The following is a 13,490-nucleotide window of genomic DNA, read 5'->3' as shown; positions in this document are numbered from 1 at the left end:
TTATAACATACAACATTACCTCACGTACTCCGAGAAAAAAGCTTCTATGGTCGAGAGACTCGTTCGCACGGTAAAATCTAAAATTTTTAAAATAATTACCAAGACCGGCGATTTACACTATCTTAATAAACTACCATTAATTGCAAAAGCTTATAACGCTCGAAAACATTCAACAACGGGAATCGCCCCTAAAGATGTCAATAAAAACAATGAATCGGCAATTTGGGAAAAAAACTATGGCAATCTTAGTATGATTGGAAAGGCAAGTTTAAAAATTGGGGATAAAGTTCGATTAGCAGTTGCAAAAACAACATTTGATAAGGCATACAAGGGAACGTTTACAGCCGAAATATTTGAAATTCATAGAGTAATTACGAGAGATCCCTGTATGTATATTGTGAAAGATTTGACCGGCAATATAATTAAAGGAGCTTTTTACGCTCAAGAAATAGTTAAAATTCAAGTGTAAAGCGCTACAGTCTTTATTCAACAATTTGTTATCCATGGGTAAAGTTCACATTCTCCTGGGTCTCGCGATTGTAATATTTGGTGTTAGTGCCACAATAGTTTCCTCCGCGATGAAATTTAAAAAAAGAAGTCCAGAATACAGCTTAGATATTGGAATTTGCGACAAAGCCTTTAATTTAGGAAGAGACACGTACCTTGTAAAATGTAACGAAACTTTTGACGTGCGACATTTTAAAAAAGAAGACGGTAGTTTAAAACCATCTATCAGAGGAATCAACTTAACAAAAGATCAATATGAGAAATTATGCATTTTGACAGTGACGTGAAAGATGAATACTAATCAAATCCAAGCTATACTTAAGTGTGACCCCCGTTCGAGAGATAAATTTATCGGAGTGTTTCCCGCTAATAGATTACCAAAAGTTCCAATTAAAAAAAAATCATATTGTTTCGTAATCAACACCGATCCCGATACGCTTCCAGGGTCTCATTGGACGGCTGTTTACAAATCGGGCGACACTCTGGACTTTTTTTGTTCTCTAGGAAGATCACATCGTGACTATGGATTTTTGCTAGAGCGATATAGCAAGCGTATTCGACACAATACTCATAAATTTCAATCAAATAAAAGCCAAAACTGCGGACCACATGTGATTTATTTTCTAACCTCGAGATGTATGGGGATTTCTTACAGTAAAATAATTAACGAATTGTATAATTTCGATTTAAAAAGAAACGATAGTTTAGCGTTGTTGAATATATGTATTCATTTGATGAAAGAGTGGAAACGAAATAAATCGATTTGTTTAAAATAAAAAAATGTTTATTTATTTCACACATAATTATTTTTACACATTTTTTATTATTCTTGCCAACGAGAAGGAGGGCGGGTCTGTCTTTTAGGCCTCGGCGATTTTTTTGGGGGGGATGGTAATTTTAATTTTTTTTGCGGCGATATTGGAACACCACCGACAGCACCCTCCTCCTCCAAAGACAGCTCTCGATCCCAATCCTCTTCCTGACTTAATTGACTTCCAATATCGGTATTTTCTAAGTATTCTTCAAATATTTCATTTTCTCGACTTAATCGTTTACGCATTCTATCATCGGTAATTGTCTTTTGTTGCTTAACAATCGGCGTAGATGCTTTCCTCTTCCAAGATTCTACATTTTTTAAGAGACTCGGGAATTTTCTACTCTGATCGTTTTCTCTCTCGCTGAGATATTCTTTCATTTTGCGTGTCATAGTATTTAAACGAACCTCCGCAGCGTCGCCAGCGTTAACTCCCTCGGGCGTTTTGAAGGGTGAATAAATTTGCGAGGTGAACGGGGAATTTAATGGAGCAACAGGTCCGGGGGCTTGAAAGTTTGTAATTTCAACTTTAGGTACCGGTATCGCTTTTCTCATTTCCCGGGCCTCGCTCAGTATTTTTAGAAATTCTCGCAATTTAGAGCGGCTGTTTAAATTAGAAGTTAATATATTTTGCAACTCATTATCTAATAAGTTATAATACGTTTCCTGGGGAGAAACAAGCTGTTTATTTTCTTGAGATATTTGTCCGACACTCGAGGCGGGAACTAAAATCATTTTTTTCATTTTATCTTTTATTGAATAAATTGGCAATTAAAGGAACAATAGAGCCTAATAAAGCCGGTATGAAGAATCCCGTACCTTTCTGAATTATTAGAGCACGCTTCTTTTTTTGCGAAATTTTCGGACTGGCTAAGAAACGTATTGTTTTTTTATATTTAGAAAGTTGTTTTTTTTTGGCTTTAGATAATATAATTCCACCACCTTTCAAGTTTTTGCAAACGCTTTGTAAGGCTTTTAATTGCTTTGGAGAACTGTTAGCTAATAAAGTTTTACGTACCCCTCCTTTAGATTTATACAATAAATTTAAATATGGATAGTGTGTTTTAAACCTGTCAGAGGGATTTGCAATAGGAGTAGTTTTTTTACGTACTGTCTTTTTTGGTGTCATTTTCTTTAATGAACTTGATAATAATATAGTAAATTATTTATTATTGGAAAAAACTACCATTTGTGGTCCGTTTTGATTAAATGTGTACGATCTTAATCGTAAGCTATCTGGAGTGGTTACAGATGTGTCTATAAATAGCGAATTGTAAGGTTCTCCAGTAGCCATATCGTAGGCCATTTTAATTATTTTTGTGTTATTTGGAGATATTTGATTGGCCAGATATTGGATTTGACTTAGATCTCGAGGAGATTTAAACAGATTTAGATATGACATATTAAGAGAGATTAAACGAGATTGTTTGCCTCGAGGAAATAGGGTTTGTGAGATTAATACAACTGAAATTTCATAATGATGACTGTCTACGGTAACTAATTTCGCAATTTGATCATTTTTGTAAAGTTCGTCTGCTAAATCGTCAATAATAAGTAAATAATTTTTATTTGATTCCCAGAACTCGCTGTCCATTGGCGGAAGTCCTTGAATAAACTCTATATCGGTTAAAAACTGAGATAAATCGTGGTAACCTGATTGCCAAACCGAATAACAATAAATAATTTTAATAGGAGGTTTATCAATTAATTCATTCCTCCATCTAATTAGTGAGTTCGTCCATGCTGACTTGCCCGACATAGTAGGGCCTGATACCATCATTCGAAACGGTGAAAGAAATTTTATATAAGACATTACTGTTTAAACAAAGACAACATACTACGTATTTTGTTAGTACATTGTCTGTTTTATAGAATATATGAAAAAATAAACACATTTTTAAATTTAAAAAACTATTTTATTAAAGTTTAATGTTTCTTATCAAAACTATCCCTTCACCAGTTATATAAAGTTTCAAAACAACATACAAAAATAACATTTTGAATAAAAAATAAAATCATAATATCTACTTCACCAAAAAAAACTATTAATTCCCGTTTTTTAGTAAAAATTCAATTTTGGAAGTTAAAAGTTTAAATCTTAGGTTATTTAAAAATAAAGTATTTACTCGATTTTCGGAAGAGATTTCATTTACGATAACTATGTGGTTAAATGACACCTGTTTTGCAAGTTTTTTTGTTACATGATTTTTAGATTTATAATTAAAAGACAACTTTATTTTACAATTCGCCATTTTCACATTCTAAATATCCATAGGGAACACTGGAAATATTATCTTGTAGCACACGTTTACAAAAAGTCTTTTTGAAAGTTTTACTTAAGTTGCCAACACGTAAAAGCATTTTGTACTTATCTTTTATTACGTTAAAGGGAATTTTCACCTTAAACTCGGTATTTGGCAAAAAAAATCATTTGTTTGAAGGCGTCGAAATGTATGATGTCTGAGTTTTCCCTGGTAAGAGTTATTCCTTTAAGTTTTATAATTGTCCGATTATTTTCAAGTTTATAGCTGTAGCTTTTTGGTCCAGTTGATACGAATTTTGTGATATATGAATTCGGAGTCTCGCACGTAAGTTCACCTAAATTACCACCAAGGGGGGGTAGCCACTCGTGTGGTTTATGTGTAAATTTTATTCCGTCCGTGTCATAATAAATTACACGCTTCCCCAGCCTATTAATTAGCTTATGCAGATGAATACGACCGTAACTGGTGACAAAGGAAGCCACTATAACGTTACCTTTGCGAAAAGTTGGTGCAAGCTCACTTTTTTTTTTATAGCTTACCATGGCAACATCGTTGTTGATTAAATGAAAGTCTGTTAATTTATTCGATGTGTCTGCTATAATCTCGGTGAATTGGGAGTATCTATGAATAATTTTAGTTGATGATTTGTCCATTCTTAACGCCATTCTGCCATATAACGAATTTTGCGCCAATTTCGCGGAAGTTCTTAAGGATGGGTTATCAACAATTTCCTCAGGCTCTAACCTTACTCCATCAGCTTCGTATATCGCGTCTAAATACTCTTTTTGCTCTTGATATGTTTTAATATTGGGTGGAAATCCTGAATTTTTAACTTTTGCTCTAAAAAAAATGTCTATATATGGTTTGAAAAAATTTGTTGTAATACTATAGTGATATACTTCGAAAATTTCTAATAGTTTGTAGTTACATTCTTTTATTGAATAGTAGATTTCCACCAAGGGTAAGACTACCGTTATAGCGCGTTCGTCAATACTGTGGGTACATTTGCTGTCATTATTTATTACACAACTTCCGCATAAAGGATAATAAAGTTTTTTATTAAATCGGTATGGAAGAACGGGTAAGTAGAGGTCTCTGGGGGGGAGTATTCGACAACTAATTATTCCAAAATACGCGTCTGGGGCATAATCAAAATTGTGTGTGATAACTTTAACATTTTTACAACCGTATTCCATTTTTTGTAAACAATAGGCATACAGACTACAAAAGTCAAAATATCGGATTTGTTCTCCAAGTAAGGGCTCTACTTCATGATACAGCTTGATTGTTTCTACACGGCCACCTACTAGCGAATCTCTAGGGTTAATTTTAGGAATGATTTTAATTGTATTAAAAAATGCTTTCGCCTCGACATTTTTTCTCAACAGTTCTAATATCTCACATTCAAAAATTTGAATATATGTATGGTTTGGTAAATTTTGTTCAATAAATTCTTTTCGGTCTAATTCCCTTTCTCTAATTTCTTTGAATGTTTTTCCGACAATTGAATTAAAGCTCGAGCCAGAAAAATGTTTTGGACAACCGTGCCAGAAATCACCCATTACATCAATTACTATGGGTGGATTTTCACAGTAACCATCTACAAAATACGGTCCTACAGACTGTTCTCCCCCTGAACTTCTGACAGTTTGCAAAATTAAATTATTTTCCTTCTCGTACCAAGATAAATATTTTAATGCAATCTCGCTTTGATTCTGTCTACTTGCCAAACCGATAGCAGGAATAGTACATAGTGTATATGGTTCTAAAAACTTGTCAATAAATACATTATTAAGTGCCCCGGAAAGAGAAATACCCCCATAATTACTGATATCAATTTCAATTAGTTCTTTATATAAGATGCGAAATTTCTGCATAGCTAAGCGTAATAAATTACAATCTAAAAGACAATACGCTCTGGATTCTGATTTAATACAATAGACCGGTTCGAGCTGTTTGTGTGAATACCAATTTTTAAATTCTCGGTATTCAAATTCTTTCATTTTATGGGGTTCAAAGTATTTTTCGTCCGGAATTTTACCTGAATAGTTCAAAGTGTCTTTCGTCCAAAAAATATAGGGAAAATATCCTTTAGATTGAGGCAAAGAAAACATTTTAGGAAAATGTCTTAAAGGAGCACTAACATAGTTCAAAGAATCTACAAAACGAATGTCTACCCCTTTAATATAAATAGTGAGTATCTTGGCTCCATCGTAAATAACCTCGGGAATGACATGATTAATTAATTTAGAAATAATAAACATTCCGTCGAAAGATCTTAGATTATGGGCCATTACGATGAGGTTGGTAAATTTCGGCCTAATTGTTTTTCGCTTTCGTTTCCCATCCGTAAGTAAAACAGTTTCATGTTGAAACAAAAAATTGAGAAAGTTATTTACACAATATTGTCCTTCAAAAACCGTGGTTTCCACAGGCTGATTTAAAATTTCACTTTGGGCCACTAAGAGCATGGGTTTATGCACATTATTCTCGATTATGGTTTCAATATCGAAATATACATAGGATCTTGGATTCTTTTTAAATGTCGACTGTTTAACATAATGTTGGTTTGGAGGATGATCGATTTTACAAGATTCGCAAGCTGTTTCACATTTGTGAGTTTTTGAAGTTTCAAATTGAACACAGCATTTTTCGCATCTGTGGAAAAGCTTGCAAGTTTCATTTTTTAGGTGAATACTATAACATTCCCCTTGTTTTAAATATCTATTGCAAAGTTTACAACGAATTAACGGAATTTCTAAAATTTCGTGAAATTCTCGACCTAAACATCTTTTACATTTAATATTTCTAGTGTCAAAACAGTGGTGCTTGTTTCTATGTGTGGTGGAATAAAAAATTTTTTCGCAATTTAAACATGAAGCTACACCGCCCCAAATGGAATGAAGATTTTTAGCTAAATGAACGTGCGTGCCAATTTTTACAAGTAGAATTTTGTGTTCGGCAGGAGGAAAACCCTTGAAATAAATTTGAAAATTTTCCGTTGCGTTAAATATTATTATCTGATACTTTGGGGCTAAATATGATTGAAATTTAGCTATATCACCAATTTCTACAGCGCCTCGAGCAATTCCTACATCATCGTGTAATTTCTTAGCGGCTTTAGTTTGTAATTTACTACGAAAGAATGTTAAGGTTCGATATTCTTTAAGAACGGTTGTTAATGGAAGTTTATTCTTTTTGTACTCGGCAATTTCACAGAGCTTTATTCCGACTGTAAGGGCTCTTGCTACGCACAAATTATCGATATTATTGATATAGTAAAAATTGGTTTTAGTTTTTAAAAAAGCATCAAGATCGATAATATCTCTATTTTTTAGAGATAAAAATTTTTTTCCCATTTTCTGTGGGGATTTCAAAAGAATTATACTAAATTTAATTTCTCCATCTAGTAAGAAATCTTTTTTTGATTGAGCAACGCGAGCTATATGGTTAAATATTCGCGAAACAGTTAACTGATCAATTTTAATAAATTTAATGTTAATTGGATGTTCTAAATTTTCCGATTGAATTGCAAATCTGAGGAAATCGAAACCGGGTGCTTCTTGTCTTACGTATTTGATAATTTTGGACAGAATCTTTTCAAATACTGTAAAAAATAAATGTGTGGGGATTTCGTTTAAGTATATTAGTTCTAGGTCAATGTCCAGTTGTTTACATTTCCACTTTTTTGAATTTCTAGGGCTTAATTTTTTAATTTTATAAAACTTTTTATAATTAAAACTGTTTAACGATGAAAAGTCTAATTGAGAGTCCGAATCGTATTCGTCGGAGTCTTCCATGTTCTAATTTCGTTTCCAGGTCTAAAATATTATTCTAATTACTATTACGAATAATTAATTAATGAGTTTAACTTGCCTTCGTGGGTGGAACAACAATTTTTCCTTCCGTCTGCTCAATTAATTTTTTCAGCCTGTTTGTTGAGTTTATTATTCGAATAACATCCATGGATAGGGTGTTAGCTAAGAATTTCACCCTCTTATAATCACCCTTCCAGAGTTCATCTTGGGGAAGATGTTTGATGTTTTTATATGAATATATCTGGATATCTAGATATAATCCCTTGTCGCTCGCTTTTTTTCTCGGAGTTTTAGTTTCGTAAGACACTCCCCCTTTCTTGACTTTCACTGATTGTTCGATTCCAACTTGTTCGATGTTTGACATGCGACGAACCTCTTGAATATAGTCCCCATCCGATTCGTCCGACTCTATTAACATCTCCTGTTCAGGACTATCGAAAACTGAAACTACCTGACTCTCGGAGATTTGACTATTACTTGTGGAAGCCATTTTAGCCTGTTATGATTCAATAGAAAATTTTGCCCTTTTATACCAAATGTATTTTTCATTAATTTTTTTCAAAATATAAAACCTTGAATATTAAAGTGATTAATACTACAAGGATAGAACCTAGTTATAATTTATCAGTATGTAAATGGTATTTAAAATTGTTTGTGAATGTCAATTTAAATATAGACATGTATAAAAATATAAAATTATTAATTATTTTTTTGAAGGACTTTATATTTAATTTTCGTGACAAAAAAGACAACGCCCTAAGAGTTTTAATATTATTTTGCTTTAAAAATCGATTATGGATGTAAGAATTTTGGTAATTACAGGGTTAGATGTTTTAAAATTCTATGGGAAGAAATATATTTCTGCGAGGTATAAAATTTAAACGAATGGATAAAATTATATTTCTGCAGGGTGTATTTGATAAAAAATTGTATTTTGACTTGATTTTAAAACAGGTTAAAATCAGGATGTAAAAATTAAATATTCTGAAATTTTTCTTATAAAAAGACTGTCTTTCACCGTGTTCCTTTTATAAACCATGGGCTCTCGCGAAGTTTTGACTGTTTCTGGTAAGATTACTCATCCTCTCGCTATTAACCCTTTTTCACTAAAATATTTAGCTTTACGTAAAGTTAGGAATTATAACCTTTTTAAAATTAACGATATTTCAATTAGAGTTGAAAATTACTGTATGAGAACTGTCTTTCTTGAGTGTAAAACATTAATAGAACCCTTTAACAAAATTGTTTTTGCCTGTCCCTTTATAAAAAATTCTTTCAAATTATCACCAGCTGTTTTCGCTTCGGTTTTTTCTAGAAGAATCAATAACAATTCTTGTCTATTTGACGTTCATTCTGTTAATTTTGTCTGTCCCCACGAGGCTTTTGAGTTTGACGGCTTATTGTTCCACACTCAATCCTCTCTTGAAGGCTGGTTTTCTTACGAAATTTTACGCCTAATTGGAAAACATATGCGCCTATATAAAAATTTAAATAAGATCCCATGGTTCCGTCAACATAAAAACCGTAGGAGCCTTCAACGTGATCTTTTAATACTCTTTCAATTACAACAAGTTTCCTTTTTCCGAAAAAAACATTTATCTATTACCACTGACTTTCGCCTAACACGGTATAACATCCGTTTGGAATTAGGCATGATCGTTCTATTTTTTATTAATGATTTGGATCGACAAGAAGTTAAAATAGTTACAACTTTAGAGTAAGGAATACTAATTTTAAAAAAATAATTACAATAATTAAAATAAATATTTTTATTTAGTTGCAAATTATCTCGACCGAATCAAAATTTAAACGATCGTCGGCAACTTTTCCAACTGCGACTCAAGGTAATTACAAAAATTTATTTATTTTTTAAAAAAACTAAAACTATTTATTTTTTGAAATAGGACTCAAACCTGATAAAATTTTAATTTTTTTATTTAAAGACTTTTTTGTGTTTTTATTTTTTTTAATTTGTTTATTTTGGTGAAAGGTTTTAATTTTTAAAATGTTTTATATTTTTTATTTTAAATGTTTTTATTTTAGAAAGTTTAAGTGTTTAAATATGTTTTCCAAATCAACTAGCTTTATTAATTTAATTCAGGCGGTGGAGGTTGTTTTTAATATTTCATAATCTACTTTTTCTTTTTTAACTAGCTTTATTAATTTAATGTTGGGATTGGTGTAAAGTTCTTTTTTCTCTATATTAAAAAATCCTTTGTTTTCATCTTTTTTATTCAACGCATTTTCAAGAATTTTTATTAGTACATTTTGTACTAGATTTAATGTTTTTCTATTATTATTATTTTTTTTGTTTCTTCATCTCTTGCGCTATCTTTTTTTGTTTCTTCATCTTTTTCGCTATATACACTTGATCCTACCGCTCATATCAAACGACCCATTGATTATTTATTATTCTTTCTGGTTTTTTTCCGGTTCTTTTTCATGTATTCTATGTACTTTTTTATACTAATATCTGTTAAACTTTAATGTTTTATGTTTGTTTTTGTAATTGATTAGTATATTAACTGAAAAATGTCTAAGTACATTTTGTACTAGGTTGTTTTTTTAAAAATTGAATATAATTGTTTTTATTAATTTATAAAAACATGTTTAAGAAGGATAGTGATAATTAGTTAACCTTCGTTGTATTAAAAATTAATAATTATTCCCAAAGACAATATTTTTAAATTTTTAAATAAAAGTCGGGCTTAAACTATAAAATCTCAATGTAAAGGATTTTACCAGGAGAAATCTAGACTCAAGATGTCTGGTGAATTACATCTAAAGCCTGTACTTTCTTTGCCGCGATCTTTAAAATTGTTTCTCTTCGAGTAGTAAGAATGTTTATTCTTTGTAATACTCGTCAAATTTCGCGATGGAATCACAAGAATTTAAAGTCTGAACTTCGTATGTTAGATCAAATTCAACATGTTGGCATTGAACAACATTCGATCTGTTTTAATTCAGACATTCTCGAACTGTATACTTCCGAAGCGATTAAGACCAAAACCAGTGTTTTATTCGTGCGATGATAGAGCAACAAAAAGAATTCTTGTGGTAAATATTTTTTAGATATATTCGTTTTTAATAGGTTAATTTATTTATATTTATAAATTCTAGCCTGAATTTCCAACCCGACATCTCGTTTTGTACCGAAGAGGAAAAATACCTTCTACGAATTGATGTAATTATAATTATTTTTATTATACACTTAAAATATTTTTTAACATTTGTTTTTATATTTTTCAGCCTTCAAATTATTTATACAACCTTCTTTAATTCTTTATTATTAATTTTGTTAGCTTTTAGTTTTATTGTTAGTGTTTCATATGTTGTTAAGTGTTTAAAAAATATATTGAAATATCATAGTTATTAAATATTACAATAACTAATTGTGTTTTTTTGACTACTTAAACTAGCATTGTTTTTAAAATAATAAAATATTTGCGAATAACTTATTTATATTAGTTTAATTATTTAAAGTATTTTGGGTGGGGCCAAAACCGCCAAGGGTATAAAGCGAAGGTCGCGAATTCGTTTCCCCATCTCGCAAATAACTAATTAGCATTTTAAACGGCGAAAAAACGAAAAAAACGAAAAAAATGACACCAAAAGTAAATTAACATAAGTATTTGGTGGGGTTACATATTACCGCCGATATCTCGGTTCGACCTTGTCCGATCGTGACCAAACTTGTTGATTTGATAGACCGAGGCTTAGTGGTTGTGTACAGTTGTCAGGCGTCGAGGTCAAAGAGCATCTTCAAGGTGAAATTTGAAAACAAAAATATTTTCGATTTTTCCAAAAATTTTTGTTAAATATTTTGGGGGGGTGGGGGGTTGTTTTGTCGGCCATCTTGGCGGCCATCTTGGATTTACATGTTCATATTTAGTTATTCTCTACTCACGTGGCCTAATGGATAAGGCGTCTGACTTCGAATCAGAAGATTGCAGGTTCGAGTCCTGCCGCGGACGAGCTTCATAACGATTACCCTAGATTGTTTAGCTTACATTTTTTATACAATGTCTGATTACGTCACAATACCGTCCACGTGGCCTAATGGATAAGGCGTCTGACTTCGAATCAGAAGATTGCAGGTTCGAGTCCTGCCGCGGACGAGCTTCATAACGATTACCCTAGATTGTTTAGCTTACATTTTTTGTACAATGTCTGATTACGTCATAACACCGTCCACGTGGCCTAATGGATGAGGCGTCTGACTTAGAATCAGAAGATTGCAGGTTAGAGTCCTGCCGCGGACGAGCTTCATAATGATTTCCCTAGATTGTTTAGCTTACATTTTTTATACAATGTCTGATTACGTTATAACAAAGTTCACGTGGCCGAATGGATAAGGCGTCTGACTTCGAATCAGAAGATTACAGGTTCAAGTCCTGCCGCGGACGAGCGTCATAATGATTTCCCTAGATTGTTAAGCTTACATTTTTTATACAATGTCTGATTACGTCATAACACCGTCCACGTGGCCTAATGGATAAGGCGTCTGACTTCGAATCCGAAGATTGCAGGTTCGAGTCCTGCCGCGACGAGCCTCATAATGATTTCCCTAGATTGTTTAGCTTACATTTTTTATACAATGTCTGATTACGTAATAACACCGTCCACGTGGCCTAATGGATAAGGCGTCTGATTTCGAATCAGAAGATTGCATGTTCGAGTCCTGCCGCGGACGAGCTTCATAATGATTTCCCTAGATTGTTTAGCTCACTTTGTTTATACAATGTCTGACTACGTCATAACACCGTCCACGTGGCCTAATGGATAAGGCGTCTGACTTCGAATCAGAAGATTGCAGAATCGAGTTCTGCCGCGGACGAGCTTCATAACGATTACCCTAGATTGTTTAGCTTACATTTTTTATACAATGTCTGATTATGTCACAACACCGTCCACGTGGCCTAATGGATAAGGCGTCTGACTTCGAATCAGAATATTGCAGGTTCGAGTCCTGCCGCGGACGAGCTTCATAATGATTTCCCTAGATTGTTTAGCTTACATTTTTTATACAATGTCTGATTACGTAATAACACCGTCCACGTGGCCTAATGGATAAGGCGTCTGATTTCGAATCAGAAGATTGCATGTTCGAGTCCTGCCGCGGACGAGCTTCATAATGATTTCCCTAGATTGTTTAGCTCACTTTGTTTATACAATGTCTGACTACGTCATAACACCGTCCACGTGGCCTAATGGATAAGGCGTCTGACTTCGAATCAGAAGATTGCAGAATCGAGTCCTGCCGCGGACGAGCTTCATAACGATTACTCTAGATTGTTTAGCTTACATTTTTTATACAATGTCTGATTATGTCACAACACCGTCCACGTGGCCTAATGGATAAGGCGTCTGACTTCGAATCAGAAGATTGCAGGTTCGAGTCCTGCCGCGGACGAGCTTTATAATGATTTCCCTAGATTGTTTAGCTTACATTTTTTATACAATGTCTGATTACGTAATAACACCGTCCACGTGGCCTAATGGATAAGGCGTCTGACTTCGAATCAGAAGATTGCAGGTTCGAGTGCTGCCGCGGACGAGCTTCATAATGATTTCCCTAGATTGTTTAGCTTACATTTTTTATACAATGTCTGATTACGTCAATACACCGTCCACGTGGCCTAATGGATAAGGCGTCTGACTTCGAATCAGAAGATTGCAGGTTCGAGTCCTGCCGCGGACGAGCTTCATAATGATTTCCCTAGATTGTTTAGCTTACATTTTTTATACAATGTCTGATTATGTAATAACACCGTCCACGTGACCTAATGGATAAGGCGTCTGACTTCGAATCAGAAGATTGCAGGTTCAAGTGCTGCCGCAGACGAGCGTCATAATGATTTCCCTAGATTGTTAAGCTTACATTTTTTATACAATGTCTGATTACGTCATAACACCGTCAACGTGGCCTAATGGATAAGGCATCTGACTTAGAATAGAAGATTGCAGGTTCGAGTCCTGCCGCGACGAGCCTCATAATGATTTCCCTAGATTGTTTAGCTTACATTTTTTATACAATGTCTGATTACGTAATAACACCGTCCACGTGGCCTAATGGATAAGGCGTCT

General features: G+C 33.3%; 5 non-coding genes across 5 annotated transcripts; all 5 read left to right on the top strand.

The window, feature by feature from the left end:
* The first annotated feature begins 11,448 nt into the window (after positions 1 to 11,448).
* TRNAR-UCG (transfer RNA arginine (anticodon UCG)) lies at positions 11,449 to 11,521 on the top strand. The gene has a single exon. It is a non-coding gene; the product is annotated as a tRNA-Arg (tRNA).
* Positions 11,522 to 12,311: 790 nt separating this feature from the next.
* Positions 12,312 to 12,384, top strand: TRNAR-UCG (transfer RNA arginine (anticodon UCG)). The gene has a single exon. It is a non-coding gene; the product is annotated as a tRNA-Arg (tRNA).
* Positions 12,385 to 12,743: 359 nt separating this feature from the next.
* TRNAR-UCG (transfer RNA arginine (anticodon UCG)) lies at positions 12,744 to 12,816 on the top strand. The gene has a single exon. It is a non-coding gene; the product is annotated as a tRNA-Arg (tRNA).
* A 71-nt stretch (positions 12,817 to 12,887) lies between these two features.
* On the top strand, positions 12,888 to 12,960 carry TRNAR-UCG (transfer RNA arginine (anticodon UCG)). The gene has a single exon. It is a non-coding gene; the product is annotated as a tRNA-Arg (tRNA).
* Positions 12,961 to 13,031: 71 nt separating this feature from the next.
* Positions 13,032 to 13,104, top strand: TRNAR-UCG (transfer RNA arginine (anticodon UCG)). Its single transcript has one exon. It is a non-coding gene; the product is annotated as a tRNA-Arg (tRNA).
* The last annotated feature ends 386 nt before the right edge of the window (positions 13,105 to 13,490 follow it).

Source organism: Leiobunum rupestre, chromosome 9 (genome assembly GCF_980474605.1).
Source record: "Leiobunum rupestre chromosome 9, qqLeiRupe1.1.hap1, whole genome shotgun sequence".
NCBI classification, from domain to species: Eukaryota; Metazoa; Arthropoda; class Arachnida; order Opiliones; family Sclerosomatidae; genus Leiobunum; species Leiobunum rupestre.
This window is presented reverse-complemented; position numbering and strand designations above follow the sequence as displayed.